Here is a 22,409-nt window from a genome sequence, read left to right on the forward strand (position 1 = left end):
ATATATAATTTTATAGTTATATCAAATGTGCTAAATATGGTGGGTAAGGATTACAAAATTTCTTGAAGACAAAGAAACACACATTGATGAAACCATTCAGAATTGCCGAAGTGTTATTCTAGATTAGACACATAAACCATAATATTAAAAATTAAATATTCATTTAAAAATATAGATAGTGATAAATTTAATTTTTTTTTCCTAAAAGATAAATTTCATCTTATCTAATCTTGCCTTATTATTTGGCTCCACGAATTTATTTAAGTGTCCTTATTACCACTGACTTTAGGTATCATAGAAAATTATTCACACACTTGATCTTATGGAATAATTTAAGTAATTATTATAATTGATTTTATTATGAATTAGTTACATATAGTAGATGAGATTTTTTTTTCCCCATTTAACTTATATTCATTTTAAAATTACTTATATAGTATATAGTATATTGAGTACCTTTTTAGAAAGATATCACACTTTTTATTTTAGTTTACATTTAGGTTTAAATCGATTTCTGATCATCATTCTCTGTAACGGTGATTAAAACACCATTTTTTTTTAATAATGACCACAATATAAATTAGAATTCCATTTTTGAGAAACTGAATTCTAAACTAGCTTTTTTATTTTTATCTTTATTTTGAATATTATTCAAATAAAAGGAGAATGAAAATTAAAAAAATTATAAGTTTTTGTAATAAGAAGATATGTATTTATACATTTGAAATTTGTTAAATTATATTTTTGAAATAATTGTTTTTATTTTCATTTATTAGAAAATAAGAGATGCAAATAAATATTAAGAAATTATATGTTTAATAACACAACATTAATCCAAACAATACCATAATCTCTTCTCCATTCCCTCAAATCCATCAATTCATTCTTTCTCAAATCCTTTCCTCAATTCAAACAATACCCAGAAGAAAGCCAAAATAGGAACTTTAAAATCTATGGGAGTAGAAGAAGAAGATTTGGAGGTGCAAAAAGTAATACACAAACAGGAACTATAAATTCAATGTTCATCTATCTTAAGATTTATAATACACAATATCATATATCAAGAATAAATGTAAATTTACGTAAAGTGCAATCTTATTAGATTTGATCCACTTCTGGAACTTAAGTTCACTTTTATATAAACTTTTCTGTGATAAATTTTTAAGAAAAAAAAGAAAACCAATCAAATGACTTTCTTTTATAAAATAAAATTATATATATATATATATATATATATATATATATATATATATATATATNTATTTATTTATTTATTTATTTATTTGCATATCGCTTAATTAATAATGTTTTAATGAATACGACTGCGACGAGATAAACTAGAATAGAAAAATTACCCATTGAAATATAATGCTTAATCCATTTAACTGAATATCATAGCAGGAAAATACGTGAAAGAAAGACAACCATATTGTAAAAACTATTACACTAATTTTATTTTGTTTTATAAATATTAATTTACTTTTATGTTAAAATATGTAATTAATTGTGTTATTCTTTTTCTGAGATATGCAAACATCGTATCCTTAAATATTTTTTTATTACAATATATAGTCCAGATCATTTAATTTAATAAAAAAATAAAAATTTATTTTAAAAAATGAAATATGATTTTAATTAAAATATTTATACTAAAATAATGCTAATTTATCAAGGTGCTCTTCAATTGTTTAATAATTTCTAAACATACAAGTCAAATCTAAAATTAACAATGATGAAAAATACATATATATTATATTATATATACGTACACACATATTAATTAAGTTTTTAATATAAAAATATTGGATTAATAATGACAAATAAATTCGTCCTTATGTTTATTATCTGAATTCGTTTCAATTTTGATAAAAATTCACCTCATTGACTAAATATAAATTTGTGTATTTGATTTTTTAAATTAAATATAAGAAATATGTATATAATTGTCGTGTTCCTCTCTTCGTACATGCTTGGTGCTTACATTCATTCTCATTTTTAATTACTAAAACACCTTTTTATTATTTTTGTATTATTTAACAAATTTGTATTAATATTTTCGTTGGTTACTTAGTAACTTATATATAGGAATCACACTTATAACTATTCTTACTATTTGATGTAATTGTTTTATCATTATTCGAATATTTTTTTATATTTTTATTTCATAATATCTTTAGATAAAAATAAATGTACATTCTTTAAACATTAAATTTGATAATATCTTTTTTTTTTATTAATTTTTATCTCTAATTTGGATGAAAGGATTATTATTACATCTTCACATGTTTTAAATACACTCTTCTTATGACATGTTTTCTGCTTTTACCTTTATATAATGAAACAGATTATAAATATTTAAATTATTTATATTTTCAAATTAACATTAGCTTACTACATTTAGTAAATATCATAATTAATACCATGTAATAAAATTTAATTTTATTAAGATACTTATTTAAATTCTAAAATAATACTTCATTTTGAATATATTTTATGAATATCTAAAAATTTCATTACTTTAAAACATGTTTCATCAACACAATAAGTAAAAAGGATCTTGCATAAATATAATTATATTTTTATATTTATGATATATATATATATATATATATATATATATATATATATATATATATATATATTAGTATTTTATAAGTTAATGAAAAATTGAAATTATTATAAGAAAAATATGACATAAAACAATAAAATTTATCCATACTAAGAGTTAATTATGTTGATAAATCTCACTTCAACTTTGATCCATGTTATGATAAAATCATTATAAATTCATCAATTTTTTTTAAATTAAATATATTGATAAAGTCGTTTGGAAATTAAACTTATTTGACAATTCATTAATAATTAGATATTTTAAAATTTATCTAAAATTAAATTTTTCAAAATTAGTTAATAATTCCATAGATAAATTCGCGAGTAAAATGAGTATCTATATTCTCACCAAACCCAACGAAAAGTGTGTTATAAATAAAATGAAGATGAGTGACATTAAGAAGAAAAAAGTAGAGAGAAAAAAAAAACAAGAGAAAAAAGAGGAAGAGGAGGCAACAATAACAACAACCCCTATGTTGATGACGACAATAACTACAAGGACAATCACTGTCACAAAACAGACTTTCTAAGTCTGTTATTTTGGGCTTTTTAAGTCTGTTTTACAACAGATTGAGATTTGACAGACTTAAATTTTAAGTCTGTTGTTGACCAATTAAGTCTGTTGTTGATTAACAGACTTAAAATTTAAGTTTCTTATTGTCCAACAGACTTAGATCTTCGTACAATTGTAAATAAAAATGACAATGAATTTAAGTCTGTTGTGACCCTAACAGACTTAAATTTGTTATATTTTATTTTATTTTTTTTGTTTAATCATTAAACCAAAACCTAAAATATAACAAATTTTCCAGAACAAAATATATATTTCCAATTGTTCATGTCTAATACATAATAAAGAGTTCCAAAATCAAAATAAACAATAAGATGTCTAACTTAAAATTTGTAGTTTAGAAAAAGTCTAACTTAAACTTTTAAGTATAAATATAACCCAAATTAAAACATAAACAACACCTAATCAAAATATAATCTCCACGTTGTAAAAGACAACTTGCCCCTTTCGTGTGTTATTTCGGCAATGGTCTCTTTCAATATTGGTGATGGATCATTGAACACCTAAAACAAACTATTTTATTATGTAGTGGTGTACCTAAAATTATAGAACGCGTGCATTAGTTATAAGTGTTTACCGTTGTCCAACTATCATAAATTTACACGAGTATGATAGCTTCGATCCAATACATCACGTACTACTCACATTCCCATGAACTAATGTGTCTATTGCACTACAATAAAAGAGAGGAAAATTCATATCGTATAACTTGTGCACAAAATAATTAATTTAAGAATTAAATAATATCTCACCATAGGATATATAATTTGAACTTGCTTTTGTCTATTCCTTTGACATAAAATGTTTCTGCCACCCACAACTCTAGTTAAATTGATGACACATTAATCATAATCGTTACGTACTTATTAGACGATTTGAAAGTTGCATCATTACCCTTGAATCAAGTTCTTTAGTTCGTTGTTGAGTTTCTTATGAAGAGAACAAAGCCAGACAATGACGCAATCTTCAGGAATGATCACTATTAGTTGTTGATGGGACCTACAATGAAAGATAAATGATTAGGTCAATAATTATCATAAATTTCAAAAAAGAAAGCTAGATTTGGAAAGACTGACCCTTCAATGTATGGAGTCAAGTAAGCACGCCTTTGGGAGTTAGACATTCATGTTTGCATGTATTTTTGTATGCTAACATCTGTGTTCCCAGATTTTTCAATGGCTTGGGGCTCAAGAAATTCATATACATAGATAACCGAGGATATACTACCATCTTACCAATTGTCTTATCAAAAGTACAAAGAAATCTACAAGACATTGATAGCATCAAATACAACCACCATTTGCTTTACTCATACAACAATTAATAATAAATTCATTGTTTTTTCTTTTTCTTTATGCATCTTTTTGGTTTTAGGATGAAGTGTATGGATTGCTCTTCCACCGTTGTCCTGAAGAGTTATATATATTCACATTCTCAAAACCTAATGAGTACAGATATAGGGTTTCTAATATACTCACATTCTCACAACCTAATGAGTAATTGATTGTTTAGTTGGGACCAGAATAACTTATGGAATTGCATCAAACTTGATACAAATATGGGGTTTTCTGACACTCTTACATGACCTAATGAGTCCAAGAAGTCATCTAAAAGGTCACAAATGAGAAAAGAATTGGATTCTTTGCTTGCATCTATATATTTGGCTTGGGTAATAGCTAATATCATGTTAAGAGAGAAGATCATAATGGCATACTTCATGCAGAGAATTTTGGAAATGATCCAGACTGAGCAAGCAGCCAAAGGCTGCAACAATGGTTCTTTAAACTGATTCAACAAACATGCTAACGGTTCCCAGGATTTCGGCGGTGCAACCATCAACAGTGGCCAATATGTAAGTAACCGGTTTAAACACTCAAAGCACTACGGTGAACGCGTTCTAAATAACAATCGTACTTTCAATGGTAATGGCAATGGGAGAAATATTCAAGGTGGCTTTAATGCCGAAACAAGGAACTTCTATCGTCGACCTATTATTATTTGTTAGATTATTGGCCCAATTAACTTATTAGCTCATTAACGCGCTGGTCTTATTACGACCCAATACAAGTCACTCAACCTTTGGCCTAATTATGGTCCATTGTAGACATAATGTTTTACTAGACTGATCGACTCATTCCTCCAACCTCTCGGCCTAGACTGTGTACGATACACATTTATTCAAAGTATAACAACAATAGTTACAAAAGTTTCACACTTATAAGAAAGAAAAAATATTTATTTATTTTTAAAACTTAGGGGTAATTGAACTTTTTCATCATTAAGCTGTTGTATCTCCCTCATCTTGAACCGGGTCGTCACATCCTCATCTCTTCACATAATTAAGGTGATCATTAAAGAAAAGCAAACACACATACAAAAGAACAAACACAAAAGCAATGGTGAACAATATGCAAACGATTATTCATACACCAAGCATAAGACAATCACTCCACATAATTCATTTATAACAAATATCAAATCATCACACAATAATCACACTAGACTCGACCATCCAGATGAAACATTAATGTGAAATCTCAAGAGTCGTGCACTTGTGGTTGCCTCCACTGCTCTTATAGAGTCATTGCTAATGTAATACACCTTGCCACGCACAAGGTTAGTCCGTTAGGATCTCCTTTTTCTTTCACCACATACCACATCATTCTCTACTTAAGACTAGAGTGTCAAGATAACTTCCAACGTCAAGACTTCCACATCAACGCGTATACTAGTTAATTACCAACACCGAATCTCTCCACGAGATCCCTAGCCAAACTCATTCAATTTTCATATTCATCAATCAATTCATCATGCCACATAAATTTATATCATATTTTAAAACCAACATAAACTTTCATGTTTCATCACTCTTATCGATCTCAATATATATAAATATACATATATCATGTCTTTGTTTCACCAAGTTTACAATTCACATTACCCTACAATAAAATGCATTCATCATAGATTCTCCTACAACTTTCTTAGGAATATTGCACACCAACTTAACAACATACGTATCAACTATTCGGGACAGACTCTAGAAAGACAATTTGTAGCTTCCACAAAACTCAAAAATAAAGGATCTTGCATACAAATTAAATATAATTGAATTAGTAAAGCAATGCAAAAAGAATTAACTCAATTGGATAACTGTGGAAACTTTATAGACTAAACAAACAACAAAGGTCAAAGTCATCAACAACATAAACTACTGGAATATTACGTGAAACATTTTTCTAACTCCGAGGCTCCAATTAAAAATTGGATCAATCAAAGTAAATAAATAAATAAATATATATATATATATATATATATATATATATATATATATATATATATATATATATATATATATATATATATATATAACCCACATTAATACTTTTAGGTTGATCCAACGATGTATGAAGAAAGAATCTTAATTTCATCAAGATGACTTAGAAATGAACTAAGGTGATGCTCAACTCCTTAAAAATGCGAAACTAATTTCTCTAAGCATAAACATCAAATTAATAATCCAAGAGGTCAAAGTGAATCAATATATCTTAGGAATCATAAATCAAAATTTCAAGTTAATCTAACAGGTTAACAAGGTGAGAATTGAGATTTTACCAAGATGACACAAAAATAGAACTAAGGTGGTGTTTAGCTCCCTCAAAAATACAAAACTAATTTATCTAATAACAGACATCCAATTAATAATTTGTATGTTCAAATTGAATCAATATATCTCAGTAACAATATATCAAAATTTTCGATTAATCTATTTATTAACAAGGTAAGAATTAAGATTTTATCAAATGATTCAAAAACAAAAATAAGAAGAAAACCATAAATAAGAAAACCAAAATTCCACAAATGAACTCATCCAACTAAAATCAAACAATTTCATGGAATATTCATGCTATCAAATTCTAATTTATCAACTTAAAAACTTGAAAATTATTGAAATAAACTAGATTTCCTTCCTAACATCACACACATGTTCTCCTCATACCCACGATCAAAAGCAAAAAATTTACTTTCACCAACAACAACATAATTAATGTAACCAACATTTTGTAGAACAACCACAAACAATAGCTGCCCTTTCTTGGTTTATAGTATTCTCTTTATTAAAAATGCTTTTCATTTGTGCGTAATAGCTCTCCTCTTCAAAAACTATAATTTTTTCATGCTCTTTTTTCCCACGCAGTATTCTCTATGCGTTATTTTGGTATTCTTTCAAGCAAAAGACTTTTTTTGCCTCCAGACCTTCGTTTGCTTTTGTATTTATAGGTCTAAACTTTCTTTACAAGTGGTTTATCGTCGTGGGAAATGACTCCTATTTTTCTATATAAATATTTGCAACCACCAAAAATTGATCTGTTTGTGCATGAACATCCAAAAGTTTATTTGAATGTATGTGTCATGGGTGTATTTCCTTGATTTCCATAAAAATGCATGAGACTTATAAGGGTAGAGTAAACTTATGTTTGACTTATAAGGGTCAGTAAAATGAATTCTTACATCTGAGACCTAAAAGGTCAGACTTAAATTTTTTGTGATATATTTTTATACTATATATTGATTTTTCATAGTTTTAACAGACGTAAATTTTAGCAAAAAAAATTAAAAACCTTAAATTTATGTCTATACATAAATTTTCATGTTACATTCGAAGTATACTTAAATTTATATCTCATATATTACTAGACACAAATTTAAATCTTTCGCAATTACGTCTTACCTATATAAGAAATAATATAAAATTGTACACTCTAATATTAATTTTATAGATAAAATAAAGAAATTATCATTTTAATTCTATCAATTCCTGAAAGTGCTTACCAGATTTGTTTTCTAAATATTTCGTTGTTATCTCTTATATAATGATGATATATTATGATATGATAATATATTGAATGTATTTGTGAATCATTGTCATAGATAATATTATTAATAAAACAGTTGAAAATAATAATAAATAATCATTTCATATCCCTGGTAAAAAAGAAACATTTTGGCAGGTAAAAGTAATTTATTTGAGTGCTTTGCCTTAGTTCTGTCATTATCAGACAAACCGTAAATGCATACATAATTTGTGGTTTGAAAAAGCAGAATGCAAAATGCGCACAAAAAGCAAACATGAGTTAAAATTTACATGATATACTTATGCAAACAATTATGTTTCTTTTCCCTATTGATGTTAAAATTTCTGAGTTAATGTTCTAAAATCATTGCAACAATGACTAACTTCCATACATCATGGACCCCTTTGAATACTCTATATTATTTGTGAATTTTTAATTAGTTATTTCACTTTATTTCGTCCATATTTTGTTTTTATAGTAAGGGTATAAATTTCTTTTTCATAAATGCGACTACAACTTATAATGAGAGAAATAACTTTGTTAATTAATGAAACTAATTATTTATTTTAATTTCAAGTCATTGACTTAATATTATCATAATTAATCACTTAATTATTTCGAGTGTTATCCATTTTAAAACTCCAAACTCTTGTCACAATTTTATTTTCAAAAAATATTTTCAAATAAATATTAGAGGAGAAAAATATATTATATACTTTTTATCCATGAATCAATAAACCTATAAATACAAATAAATAATAATAATAATAATAATAATAATAATAATAATAATAATAAGGTCATAGTATCTAGTTACTTAATTCTTTTACTATCCAAATTGGTAAGAATATTATCTTTATAAACTCATTTAATGTAAAACAACTATTTATAGATTTTTCTTTTTTGGTATACAATGATCTAACAAAATTAAAATACAAGACTTGCAATAAGATCTTTCTACTAGAATGGTTGTGACATAAGAGTCCATCATTTAAATACAAATTTAAGAACTATCAAAACAAAATCTTTTGCTTTGTTGCCAAGTGGATCAGCAAGAGATAATAATCCCCTTAGTCAAACACCATTGGAGCATAGTGTAAATGTTGTCACACTTCATCATCTCAGAAAAATCTCCTTATCTTACACATGATACAAATTCATAGATTTTCTTTACATATAATAATACTTAATATATAATCTAAACAATAAATTTTAAAAATGATGTTTTTTTTTTTCTCAAATGCTTAAAAATGAATTTCCCCTTTATTTTTCTTTGAAACTTTAACATGTCTTATCTCCACCCAACCTCATCAACTCCACCAAACTGAGTCCTCATAAGTGTCTTGTGGCATTATTAAGATGCATATTTATTCAAAAGAACACACACAAAAACAAAAAAATAAATAAAAAAATCATCCCACACTTCAAATTTTGACGAAATCTTTAACAAGTGCTGATAAAAAAAAACCAACTTGAATCTTCTAGACAAATAATATAAAACGGTATCGTTTAATCTAAGCGTGATCTTGAAGCATATTTTCAGTATTGTTAGGCACAAGTAGACCAAAGTTCTTCAAGTTCATGCGTTTATATTATTGACTTACGTACGATGTTACAATATTGTGGCATGTTTTAGAATCATAAAAGATCTCAATCACATCACTTAGATTTATTAATGTGTTTGGATTGAAAAACTCAACTTTTACGTTGGTATGTTAAAGCATGAAAGGTTTTTTGTTTTGCAATTTGTCAATATGTTGTCACAGTCACGATAACACGAGCAACCATACATGTGAACCTCACCTATTACTTCATACTATCATTGGTTTTTCTTTACATAATCATAGGTAGTACTTTTAATATTCTTCACTTTTTTTTCTCCTTTTTTCCTTTTTTTTCATAATCTTTATTATTTTTTTTTTCTTTATTTCTGCAATAAATTTAGCTGTATCAGACTAAGGGGACATTTGGTATAGAAATTCTTGACATTTACATCAAGTTTCACTAATTCTTTTTAAAGATACATATCGTGCTACCATGTCAATATATAGCACTTGAGATGGGTGTGAAATGTTTAGTTTCCTCTTTTATATTGTTACTTTATTTCGATAAAACTTTAATACTAAACTTTATATATATTGAATAAATATATTGACTACCTTTTCATAAAATTCATAAAAATAAATATATTTGACTACCTTTACAATAACTTGTCTATTGAATAATTAAAATACAAATATCGATATATTGATATATATAGAAAAGAGATAAATAAAAAAAGTTAAAAGAAAATTTGAGACGAAAGAAAAGAGAGTGAGAAAAAGAAAATGGCAAGAATACACATAAGATATAAGAGACATGTGTGGGAAAAAAAATATTAAAAAAATATTGAAAGACAAACTTTTACAATTTTATCTTGTCATTTAATCCTTTTACCTTTTTTTGAGTCTAATTTTGAATTAAAGGTACTCTTAGTTTTGGTTAAGGATGAGTTATAATAATCAAGTATTAAAAGTGTAATAAATATAACTACCTACCTCTTTATTTTACTTCTGTATTTTTTATATGAGTGTAGGCCCAATCACGTTCCAATATTGTCTAAATATGTTTTTACCTTCCTAATCAAGAATATTTTTGGACCGATCGATAGTTGCCGCATAATTGATTGTTCGATTAATCTAATTGCGATGTATTTTTTAAAGTTGACTTAGTGTGTTATTGATCAATCAGTAGGTGTAGACCGATCGGTCCATACAATACAATTTTCATGAACTTTTGAAAACTTTATATGATTCTTAAATTTAATTTCAAATAAAACTAAAAAAATGGTTGATTTTTAGTCTAAAAAAAAATGAAAGTTGTAATTAATTTACAAGGTTTTTTTTGTCATAAAACACTAATATTTAATCATGACAAATAATTTAACAACAATTTGTATTGTCAACTTGATACTAAATAGTAAATAATTGACCTTTTATTTTTTCAACATGTAGAATGCAATTATGGTATATTTTACATTGAGAGATTAAATTAGAATTTCTATTCTTTTCACAAACTGAAATTAATTATGATTAATTTATATATTTAGAGACCAAACTATATTGAGAGATTAACTTAATTTTTTTTTTCACAAACTATATATTTCATCACCACAAACTATTTTAACGTTTGTTCTAGAATTATTCATCTAAAAACAAGGTGAGCGTTTTTGGTATTCACTTTGGAATAATCTTGTTTATTTTAAAAAATTGTGCAATAAATATTTACACGATAAAATTGTAATCTAGAAAATAACATTTAAACATGATTATAGATTGTATTTTTGAATAGCAGACAGAAAATAAGATTTTTTTTTTTCTGTGGAAAAATGTTCTTAGATTGAGTGTGGAAGTTTTATGTCCCATCTTGAGGGTTTGCAACTTTTAATGAAATTAGTTAAGTGTGACGATTACTGTGATAGATTTTATAGGATATTGTTTAGGTTGGTTAAGATATGCACGTATAAATAATAGAAATGTTTGATGTGACTGAGGTTGAAATTGCTGCATCTAGGAACAACTATCTTAGTTGTTTGTGACCAATTATAAGTTGATTTTTCAGGAAAATTCAAACCTAAGTTTCATAGATGAGACATCATGGAACTAATCAAGAAATAAATAAATAGATGAAAATTTGTGCACCGTTCCCTCACTAATAAAACCCATTTTATCAGTACAATAATTTTAAAGGACTTTTTTGGTTTCTGAAGCATCAAAGAGTGACACGTTTCTTGTCTACCCTCTTTCATATTTGTACTACACACTTTGCACCAATGTTTACAAAAAATAATAACCCATAACAAACTTCTTAATTTTTTCATTTTCCAATTTTCAAAATTTAAATATTATCAACTCAACAAATTTTAGTTTATTTTAATATTAAAAAATCATATCGTTATATATGTAAATAAAAGTTTAGTTTTATCGTTTTTTTATGAATTCTTCAATATCTTTTTTCATACATTGAATATGAAAAAATTGAAAGAGTTTAATATTAAATCATATAATAAAAAATTAAGTTTAACTAAATTTTATTTATTTAATAAGATAAGACTTATTCCTACTATATATTATAATTTGATTTTATAAGATACGTAATATAGTAGAGAGTAAACTAATACAAAATTTTATATAAGTCACCTCAATAATTTTATATACTCGTTTCTTTTTTGCAAATTCTAACTTTGAATATAAAATATATTAAACACAAATAAATTACAAACAACCCGTTAATTATATATTTAATTAATTTTCTATGATATTTAGTTCTTTTTAGAAAACAAAAAGTATAAACATTTTAAACATTACAATTGAGTTGATAAATATAGTGTTGAACTCAATTTTATAGAGTCAATCTGAAAGATAAGACTCATATTAAAGACAGAATATCTCAAACATGGAAATAAAGAATAATTTTATACACCATTAACTAATAAAACAAACTAAGAAGTAAATGTTAAAAAGACTAAAATTTCATAATAAAATTAAGTTTAGTAATAAAGTTTTGAGTTGGTTAATGATGTCTTGATTACATATTTTGTTTTCCTTGACCTTTTGGAATGTTTACTGAAAATTTTTCTTGTGTACATGCATAATACATCAGAAAGTGTGTGAAATTATGTATTTTGTGAATGGACAATTATATTTTGACAACTCTTTTTTAACAACTTTTTTATAACAAGACACGTGTCATCATTTTATTGGTCTGTTTGAATTTATGTTTAAAAAAATATTTAAAACAGACCAATCATAGACTGTCACGTATGCGTTGTCAAAAAGTTGTCAAAAAAAATTGTTAAAGAGATTTTTCCTTTTTGAATTTCGGGGTTGATAGTGTAAGGATTCTTATTTTCAAAGTTGAGATGATTGAATGTTTCAAGTCTTTGGCTCAATCAAAGATGGTAGCAGAAAATAATAGGTAGTGGCTTCTCATATTGATTCTTCCTATTTTGACACGTTACAACATATGTGAGCACAAACTTGTCTCATCTATTCGTTCTCATGTGAAAAAACCATATTGGTCGGAGTCAAATAACTTCTCAATCCAATAACCAATAATATCAACACTCTGCAAAATTTCTCACAGTCTAATCCAACATACAAAACCATCATATAATTGATAAGTCCTTTTCTCACACATTCTTATCCACTTATCATTTCTCACAACGCAATAATTAATCAACTCAGTCAATTTAGAAGCTTGTCACCTGTCAGACACACATCCTATTAAAGATATGTAACAGCAACCTTTTACTTTTCATGTTTCAACTGTTAAAGTGGTTGATTTGTCGCTTAACAAATGGTGAGAAACAATCAACACAGATTTTCTTGGGGTAAAAATGATTCCTTATAATAACTATGACAGATAAATGTTTTGTAATTTACTGTTATTCTATTGTTGGTATGATTGAAGAGTTTGAGTGACTAGCAGCATTGTCGGTATTGAGATAAGTGGCAGAAAATTGGTGTTTGTTTTTTTGCAAGTACTGCACTATCTGTTGTAGTTCTCTTATTGGGTATTGTGTGCTAGGTTTACCATTGGAAGTTGGACACCTTAGTTTGCAAGGAAATTATGTCTTATTTGTTTTGTCAGCTAACTTGTGGTTTGATTCTTGAAAGTTGCATATATGTGTAATGTAGTGATTGGCCTGTTTTTTATGAATATGTATATTTTGGTGAAAAATGTTGATCACAATTGTGGGAGGGACGTGTATAAATTTAAACGTCTAATTTGTGGGTCATGTGAACGTGCATTTCCCTTAACCAGATTCCATATAGTATTCTCCATGCAACTAAAATCTAACCACATCAAGTTCATTTCTCATGCTTCTTATTGTCCTCCACTTAATATATACCTTACTTTTACACACATCTTTCCATAAAAAAAAAATTGCCTAATTTGTGATCATGTTATATTCAGTTAAATATATTTTTAATTTTCATATAAAATTAAATTTTGTTTTTCTTTTTAAATTTTGAATATTTTTATTTTGGGTTAAATATGTTTTTAGTCCTTATAATTTGGAGCGATTTTGGTTTTAATCCCTCTTTCAAACTAAGGTACAATTTAGTCCTTCAACTTTAGAAAATTCTGGTTTTAGTCATTTTTACCAAATTTTTTAAAATTTATTTGCTGTTTCAAACGCGTTTTTCAGTTAACATTGAAATAAAAATGTGTTAAACAGTGTAAACAATCCAAATGCTACAATGAAGTTAACATTGAAGTAAAAATGTGTCAAACAGTGTAAACAATCCAAATGCTATAATGAAACGTGTGTTTGAAACAGCAAATAAATTGGTAAAAAGGACTAAAACCAGAGTTTTCTAAAGTTGAAGGACTAAATTGTACCTTAATTTGAAAGAGAGACTAAAATCAAAATCGCCCTAAAGTATAAGGACTAAAAACATATTTAACCCTTTTATTTTCAAATTTTATTAATAAACAAATATAATTCCCATGACTAGAGAATAATTATTGACGTGCAAACGATATTGTCATGTGTGTTTATATAAACATGTAAATAGATATGATACTATTGTTTTTCGTATTAATAAATCTTTAATGTTGTTTGGTTATATGAAATACATTCATTTGTTAACAAAATTTAAATTCAAATCTTAAAAACATAGATGGATCTAATTTTGCATAAAAATTAATGAGTTAACAACATTTTTAACTTTTTAAAATTAAAATAAGTATAAAATGTTGTTAGAAGCTTTACTAGAAATTAGAAAAATATACTTTAGAGAGATATTATAGAAGTTTAAATATATGTTTGAAACTTTATTAGATGTTCTTGCCTAAGTTAAGTAGAAAACAGTTAAATGAGCAACATGTTTTTTTTTTCTACTTTTAGACCCTGAAAAAATTTTATTGAAAAATCTTTTGTATAAAATTTTTAATAATAGTCATTTGGGTATAAAAAATGTATTCCAATCACTAGGTCTCAAACTTTGAAAATTTTTCAAATTTTGACACTAAACATTAATTTAACCAAATTTTACCGAATATTACTTAGGAATATTGTTGGCTGAGATTTATTCTCTCTTTATAATTTTGAAATGGAAGATCTGGTATGGTTTATAAGTTTATATTAAGTTGTTAATTTGATGTAAAGCAATTATATTGGGAAGTGGTGAAGTTCTAAAGAGCTTTTTAGAAATCGCTTTCAGGAAGTTAATGGCCCAACTTTTGGCACAAAAGAAAAGTTAATGGCCCAACTTTTAATTTTCCATCCTAAGCTGTGATCAACTAAGTCTTTCTCTTAGAATTTAATAAAATATTTGCACTTTTATAACTAATGTTATCCAATTCTTGATGTTTTTCTCATTACCATTTTTTCCTTCTTTTAAGGTGTGCCATTGTCCTTCCATTCTCATATCCTCTTTATTTGATTACGATGTTCATTAATTACAACTTCAGGTTTTCTTTTTTGATCAATAAAAGAAGTTAGAGGTAAGAAAATGAGAATAAACAAGACAGAAACATCTCTTGTTTCCTTTTTTTTATGTATTATATATTATTGAATGTTCTTCCAATAAATTTATTTTCAATTTGAACTGAAATAAGAATAAATACTATAAAAATATTTAACATTCATTCAGTTTGAATTAAAATAAATAAGAATTTTATATTAATTTAAAGATTTAAACAGAAAATGATATTTTTTTAATCACTCGAAGCTAACTCAACAAATTAAATAATTCATATCTATTTAAGATCATAATGATATTTTTTTACAAACATACCTTACTTAAATCCATACAAATCATTTGGCTAAGAGGTTGAAATCCATGTTTACATTCCTAACCTTAATTACAGTAGAAGAAAATAGAATAAAGAAAAACTATAAATTGGAAAACAAAGTTTACTAAATAAAAATTTACCAAAATTTCAGTAATAACATTGAATATACGTAGCAAAAGATAAGAGTGATAAAAAAATTGTAAATAACCCAATTCCCAATTATTCAAATTCATACTTTTATATTTCAAGTTTTCTCTATTTTATTATACCTAATTAGATATTGAATTTTCAAAATCTAAATTTAATATGCATCTAAATCGAACAAGGTTTGTTCATACTCACAATAATATATGTTGTTCTATTCGATAGTTGAGTCAAGTCGTTAAAATATAATATTAAGTTGGGTTAGTTCAAGTCAAATGTTTAGCAAAATCAATTCACGACAAAGGTTGTGTGGAGTCAGTCAAGATCTAGGTTGAACTGAGTCGATTAGACCAAACAACAAACTGAGTTAGTATAAGTTTAAATTATAGCGAGTTTAGTTGAATTTAGGTCGAGATGAGTTGACTTAAGTTAAGGTTAGTTGCAATTGACCAAGCCAAAATCAAGTTAAGTCGACTCGAGCTGGCATGGTTTAAAGGTAAATACGAGTCAACTTGGGTCATAATTCAAGCTAAGTCAACCAATGTCGGATTGAGTCGAGTTTGACCTAAGTCAAGTTGATTTGGTCTGAGTCAAGGTCAAGTTGAGTTAACCTGAGCTTAAGACTAGTTGAATCGACTTAGTCCTAGGTCTAGCAAAGTTGCCCAAGGAGATGTTGAGGCGAGATCGCCTAGGTCAAGGTCGAGATAAGTCGATTGAACCATAACCAAGGCAAGTCACATGACAGCCCTTTCAAGATGTCACGCGAAATTAATTAACTTAAAAAAATAACTTTTGATACCATCATCACAGAGTAGTGAAAAATTAAAAACTTTATTCATATGTCGTGGTAATAATTAAAATCATGCAAAAACAACAATAATCCAAGTACACTTTATGGTATTGCTCGAAAAATTTCCAAATTAAACTATATTATTGTTTCAAATATATTTAAAAAATCCCTCCATAAGATTTCTCCATGCTTCTCGTTGTCCTAAACGACACCGACATCATCTGTTCTCGTATAATGACATGAGTTATATAATCATGAAACAAACACAAACAAATAAGAGTAAACTAACCAGAAAATAATACAAGATAATAAGCAATAATCATATTCATCCACACTACTCAAATCATTTGTTATAATCCATGAAATCACATCACATTCATGAAACACTGCAACACATCACCACAAAAATATATTAAACAACGTCACACGAAACTACATTACCACCAAGTGATATCAAACAATATGTCATCCTCCTATAACCTGTCACACATCTTGCTTACTAAAACAATCATGTCCTATCCATCATTCCTACTTCTATAAGCCTTACAAATAACACTATGCCATGGAAAACCTGTTACAAATCACACTTAACTATTATGTAAACCCAACATAAGTATTGATACACCTATTCTGAACCTCATAGCCATGTTAACCTCAAACAGTCACATATCCAACGTTGTCGGCAAGCATCTCAAATAAAGCGTATTAACAAAAGCCCTCCCTCCCTCGAACTAGACCATGGGTTCACAAATAATAATACCACAGTATAACAGTTCAATCAACTACCTAATCACCATAAAGTCGTCATCAATTTAACTATTGAAATTATTAGTCAAATAGATTCTCTATCATCTAATTGTCTCGCACATAATTTCAATTCTATTATTTTGTACCTTTTAAAAATTTCTTGAAGTTTTGTCTAGAATTTTGTATTTTCTTTGACCTCTTGAGTTAAGATTTAGATCTCCTAGAATTTTTCACATTGATTGTTCACTCTATCCTTAAGCTATTGGTGTTCTCCATCAATCATTAAAGGGAATTAAAATGGTAAAAGGTTAGAGAGTACATTCAAGAAAAATTCTATAAGTGTGATACACAAGTGAAATTTGAATGAAACACTTAGATGAGTGGCGAGGATCTAAATATATTATGTTATTTTGTTTTCCTAACCTTTTATGGGATTTATCGATATATAACAATGCAACATGTTCCAACAGATGCATCCTTTTGAAACTTGTGTGCTTGTGAGGCCTCGGTGGAGAATATCAATGCCTTAGATTCCTAAATTGTAAAGTTGAATAGCAAAATTTATTGTATTAAAAGGAAGCACAATCATGACAAAAAAAAATTCTAGGGGCTAAATCAAGTGTTATAAGATGTTCCAAATGTAGAAGCTATAGGCATTAAACTCCTTGGTTTCTTAATTGGAATGCAAGTCTCATGACTATTAATGAAGATTTCAAGAACTATATTCTATATTTGAAAGAGGAGGAAGAAAGGACTTTAAAAAATTAGATGCATTGAAAAGAAGACAAGAATAGAAGATTAAAAGAGCATAAGAGAAAGAAGCACTTATAAAAGGGGAATAAAGAGAAACTAATGGAAAAGAAAAGAAAGAAAAGAGAGAGTAAGAATAAAGAGAGAAAAGAGAAAAAGAAGATAAAGGAAAGAGAGCAAGAGAGGAGAAAGAAAATAGAGAAAAAGAAAATAAAGAAAAAAGAGCGAAAGCAAGAGAATAAAAAGAAGAAACAGAGAAAAAAAGAAGAAAACGTCCTTATTTGTCATTAAAAGAAAATACTAACTGATCTCTTTTTATTTTGTTGTCTAGGAAAGATTTTTTTATCAAGGAACTGTGACATCAACAATGGAAGGAGGACAAGAAGACAAAAAAGGAAGACACGAGCTTAAAACTCCAAAAACTTATGTTTGATAATATGTTAACTTGTTTAGCAATTCACTTGAATATTCAAAGCCACTCTTTTAGTATGAAAACAAGTGTAGAAATATATGTACATGGGTTAGCTTATTTGACCATCTCTAAATAACTTACGGAAGTCATACTTATAGTTTGATTATTTTCATGAAAAAAAATTCTTTTGATCTTCATTGTACATTGCATCTTTAATTTAAAGTTTTTTGATGATATTTGTAAGTAGGTATTTGATCATGGAGCGGACCTCCAAATCTTTGATAATAAGAGATTGGTCTCTTTGAGAATCCAAATCTCATTTTAGTATAATTTATATTTTTGATTATTTTATATTTGTGTATTTGATTTATGTTTATGTTTATGCATAGGATCTTCTAAAATTTGGCTCAAATTCTCTCAAAACAAGAGAGGATGATAGAGAATCTTCAAGTCATACGAATTTGAGGACAAATTCTTTTCAAGAAGGAGGATATAATGGAGGATTATCTCTTGATACATATATTAGAACAACTTGAGGAAGAACATTTTCAATTTAAAGGATCTATGATAAGGTCCAAGATGAAAATACGTCTTCTTGAATCTTATAATGTTTCGTGAATGATGGAATTTAAAGAACATAAAGATCATAAGCCCAATTGAAAAATAATTTAGGAAATTATATAAATTGTAATTTTATTTTAATTTTACATAATATTAAATTTGTTAGGCGAGCTAATTTGTGTTTGTTGGTCAAGCGGGACTCGCTAGGCAAAAGTTTGCATGTGTAATTTTCATTTTTTATTATTTTTATGTGTTTTGGTTTTGGGTTTTATTTTAGGATTTATATGTTTTGTTAAACTTATGTGCCTATAAATAAAGGTAAACACCCAATATAAACACTTTTGAGTCATAATATATGCATTTGAACTAAGTACTAAGAAGGGAATACAAAATTGACACTAGTGCAGAATCGACTTTTAACGTCACCCCTTAGACGTTAGTTAAGCGAGGGCCGAAATAAATTAATGATTGGTGGCACTTTCGTAAATAAATTGCCAATATAGACATCAGTTAAGAGGGACCCCGACGTCTATAATATTATAGATGTCATGGCCCTCATAACCGATGTCTATAGGCTCTCATATACGTCGGCTCCTCCGAATAGATGCCAAAACTAAACAAAAAAGTTAATAAAAAATAATTTTTTATTCTATTTAGACGTCTGTTATGGGGGGAACCGACTTCTAAAGCCCTTTAGACGTCAGTTATTAGGCGAACCGACGTTTAAACCCTAAACCTAGAAATTTAAAAAGCCACTTTTTGACTTCATTTAGACGTCTGTTATGGGGGGAACTGACTTCTAAATCCCTTTAAATGTCTGTTATAGGGGAACCGACTTCTAAATGTCGGCATTAAAACACTGTGATCGCGAGACAGTTGTTACGCGCACTCATTGTTCATCATCTTCGTCGCGTTTTCTCTCTACGGGTTACGCTTTTCAGGTACGTTTTCTCACTTTTGCACCATTTTAAATTAGTTTTACTCCGATTACGTCACTCTTTGATACATTATCTTTCATTTGAACCGATTAAAATGTGTTTTCGTTGGGTTTTGGTGCAGTTATTCTTGTGTCCTTGGGCAGCGTTTTTTGGTGGCGATTTCTTGTCTTTTGTACTCTCCAATTCCCTCCACTACGTTTTTAAAACCATCCAATAAAAAAATATACAATACATTCTCTTCAACTAAAATATAAAATTGTAAACTCGAATCACCATTAGTCAGGAGCAACTTCAGAGACGTCTGACCTGTATGGATCGGACGTCTATATAGACGTCTGACCTATATAGGTACGACGTCTATAGAGACGTCTAACCTAAAGGGTCCGACGTCTATAGAGACGTCTGACCTAAAGGGTCCGACATCTCATTAACGTCACCCGTATAGACGTCGGACAGAGATCAGACGTTAAAAACCCAAAATAACAGACATCTAAAGTCCTTTCTGCACTAGTGTGACCACTTTAATAAGTTTCATTTTCACAATTCGCAGATTTTGCACCTGTTAATATCTAATATAGCGTCGAGTGAAGGTAAGCCTACACTGAGTGTCAGTTCATTGTGTAGGTCTAGAAGTGTTTTAGCTCTAGGCCATTGAACGTTGGTCTTGTACCACTGAGCACAGAAAAACGTGAAAGCATTGGCACTAAGTGGTAACATAACACCAATGAGCACCATTATCCATTGTAGGTGTCGAGCAATTTTGGTTCCAAGATGTAGAACGGTATAAGGGTGTCATTAAGAATTTTGCAAGAAGAATGGAGTTGAGCGCCAAGACTAACGTTGTGTGTCATCTTTTGCGAAAGGTCTGTTGTTAAGCACAACCTTTAAGCGTCAATGTGTATGTTGTAATTTTCTTATGCTATGATTTGTCTAAGAGAGATTCATTATGATTCTTATGTATGTTTATGATGTATTTTGATGTTTTCATCGAGTGATAAGATGGTTGAGAATATTTGAAATGTTGTTGAAAGAATTTTGAGAAGAAACTTTGTGATGTGGTATATTTACTGTATTCATTGACGTATGGGAGTGAGAAAGGAGTTATCTTGAACTCTAATAACTATTCATTCTTAAATAATGTAGAATGAGTTATGTGGTGAGATTTCTAGAAGGTCCTAGTCAATGGGCTATTGGTCTTAGGCACAAAGGAGACTAACCTTGTAAGTAGTAGGGTGATAACTTCTTTGTTTATGATTCTAGAAAGCATAAATATCACTACAAGTGCACGCCTTCGTTGAAGTCTTATGTCAAAAACATGTATCTGGATAATTAAATTTAGTGTCAATTATTTGTGTGAATATATGAATTGTTGTATGATATACAACTTTAGTTGATAAGTTAATATACTATATGGTTATTTTAGATAAAATATTTTTGTACATTAGCTTAGTCTTTTTTCTATGTTTATTTGCCTGTGTTTTTTTTGTTTGCAATAAATACCTTAATGGTGTGAGCATATGAGAAATTAGCAATCAATCTAGTACATGATGAGTGTAGTGCCGAAGTGTATAATTAGGATGGTTAGTCATGTTTATGTTATCTTTTAAAGAATCTTCTTCTGTAATTATATTTTTAGCTAGTTATGTATATATAATTTTTGGTATTATAATCATATTAGATATAACTAATTATGTCCGGATATATTTCTGAGTTTTTTTTCATAAATATTGAATTCATAATGTTACCCATTCAGTTATATTTGGAAATTTTCTCACTGAATAATACTGTTAGTTCGCATGAAAATTTTAAAACAAGGGTATAAACTTCTAACGTTTATAAATATTTCATTTCAAAACAATTTTTTTTTTTGGGTGATTCCAAAGTTTAAACAAAAGCTTTTTAAGAATTTGTTTTTTTTTTCTAAAAAGAAAAAATAATCTCGACTAATTCTGCGGAATAGAATGAAAGCTATGAAATGTTTATTAACTTATACTCATCCAAAGTCTAATTTAAAATAAAAATATTAGTCTCCCCTTATTCTAAAACATTTTCCAATTTCAAAGTGGACATATATAATAACATTCAAACCAATCAATAAACTGTCCTAAAGCGTAGAATAATCAATATTTATCATATAAACAAAAAAGGAATAGAAAAAAGAGTAAAAAAAAAGAGAATATTTTTTCTCATTCCTTCTTATCTTAGAGAAGTATAGATGACATAAAAGAGGTATGAAAAATCTTTA

This window comes from Vigna radiata, chromosome 6, assembly GCF_000741045.1.
Source record: "Vigna radiata var. radiata cultivar VC1973A chromosome 6, Vradiata_ver6, whole genome shotgun sequence".
In the NCBI taxonomy this organism is placed as follows: Eukaryota; Viridiplantae; Streptophyta; class Magnoliopsida; order Fabales; family Fabaceae; genus Vigna; species Vigna radiata.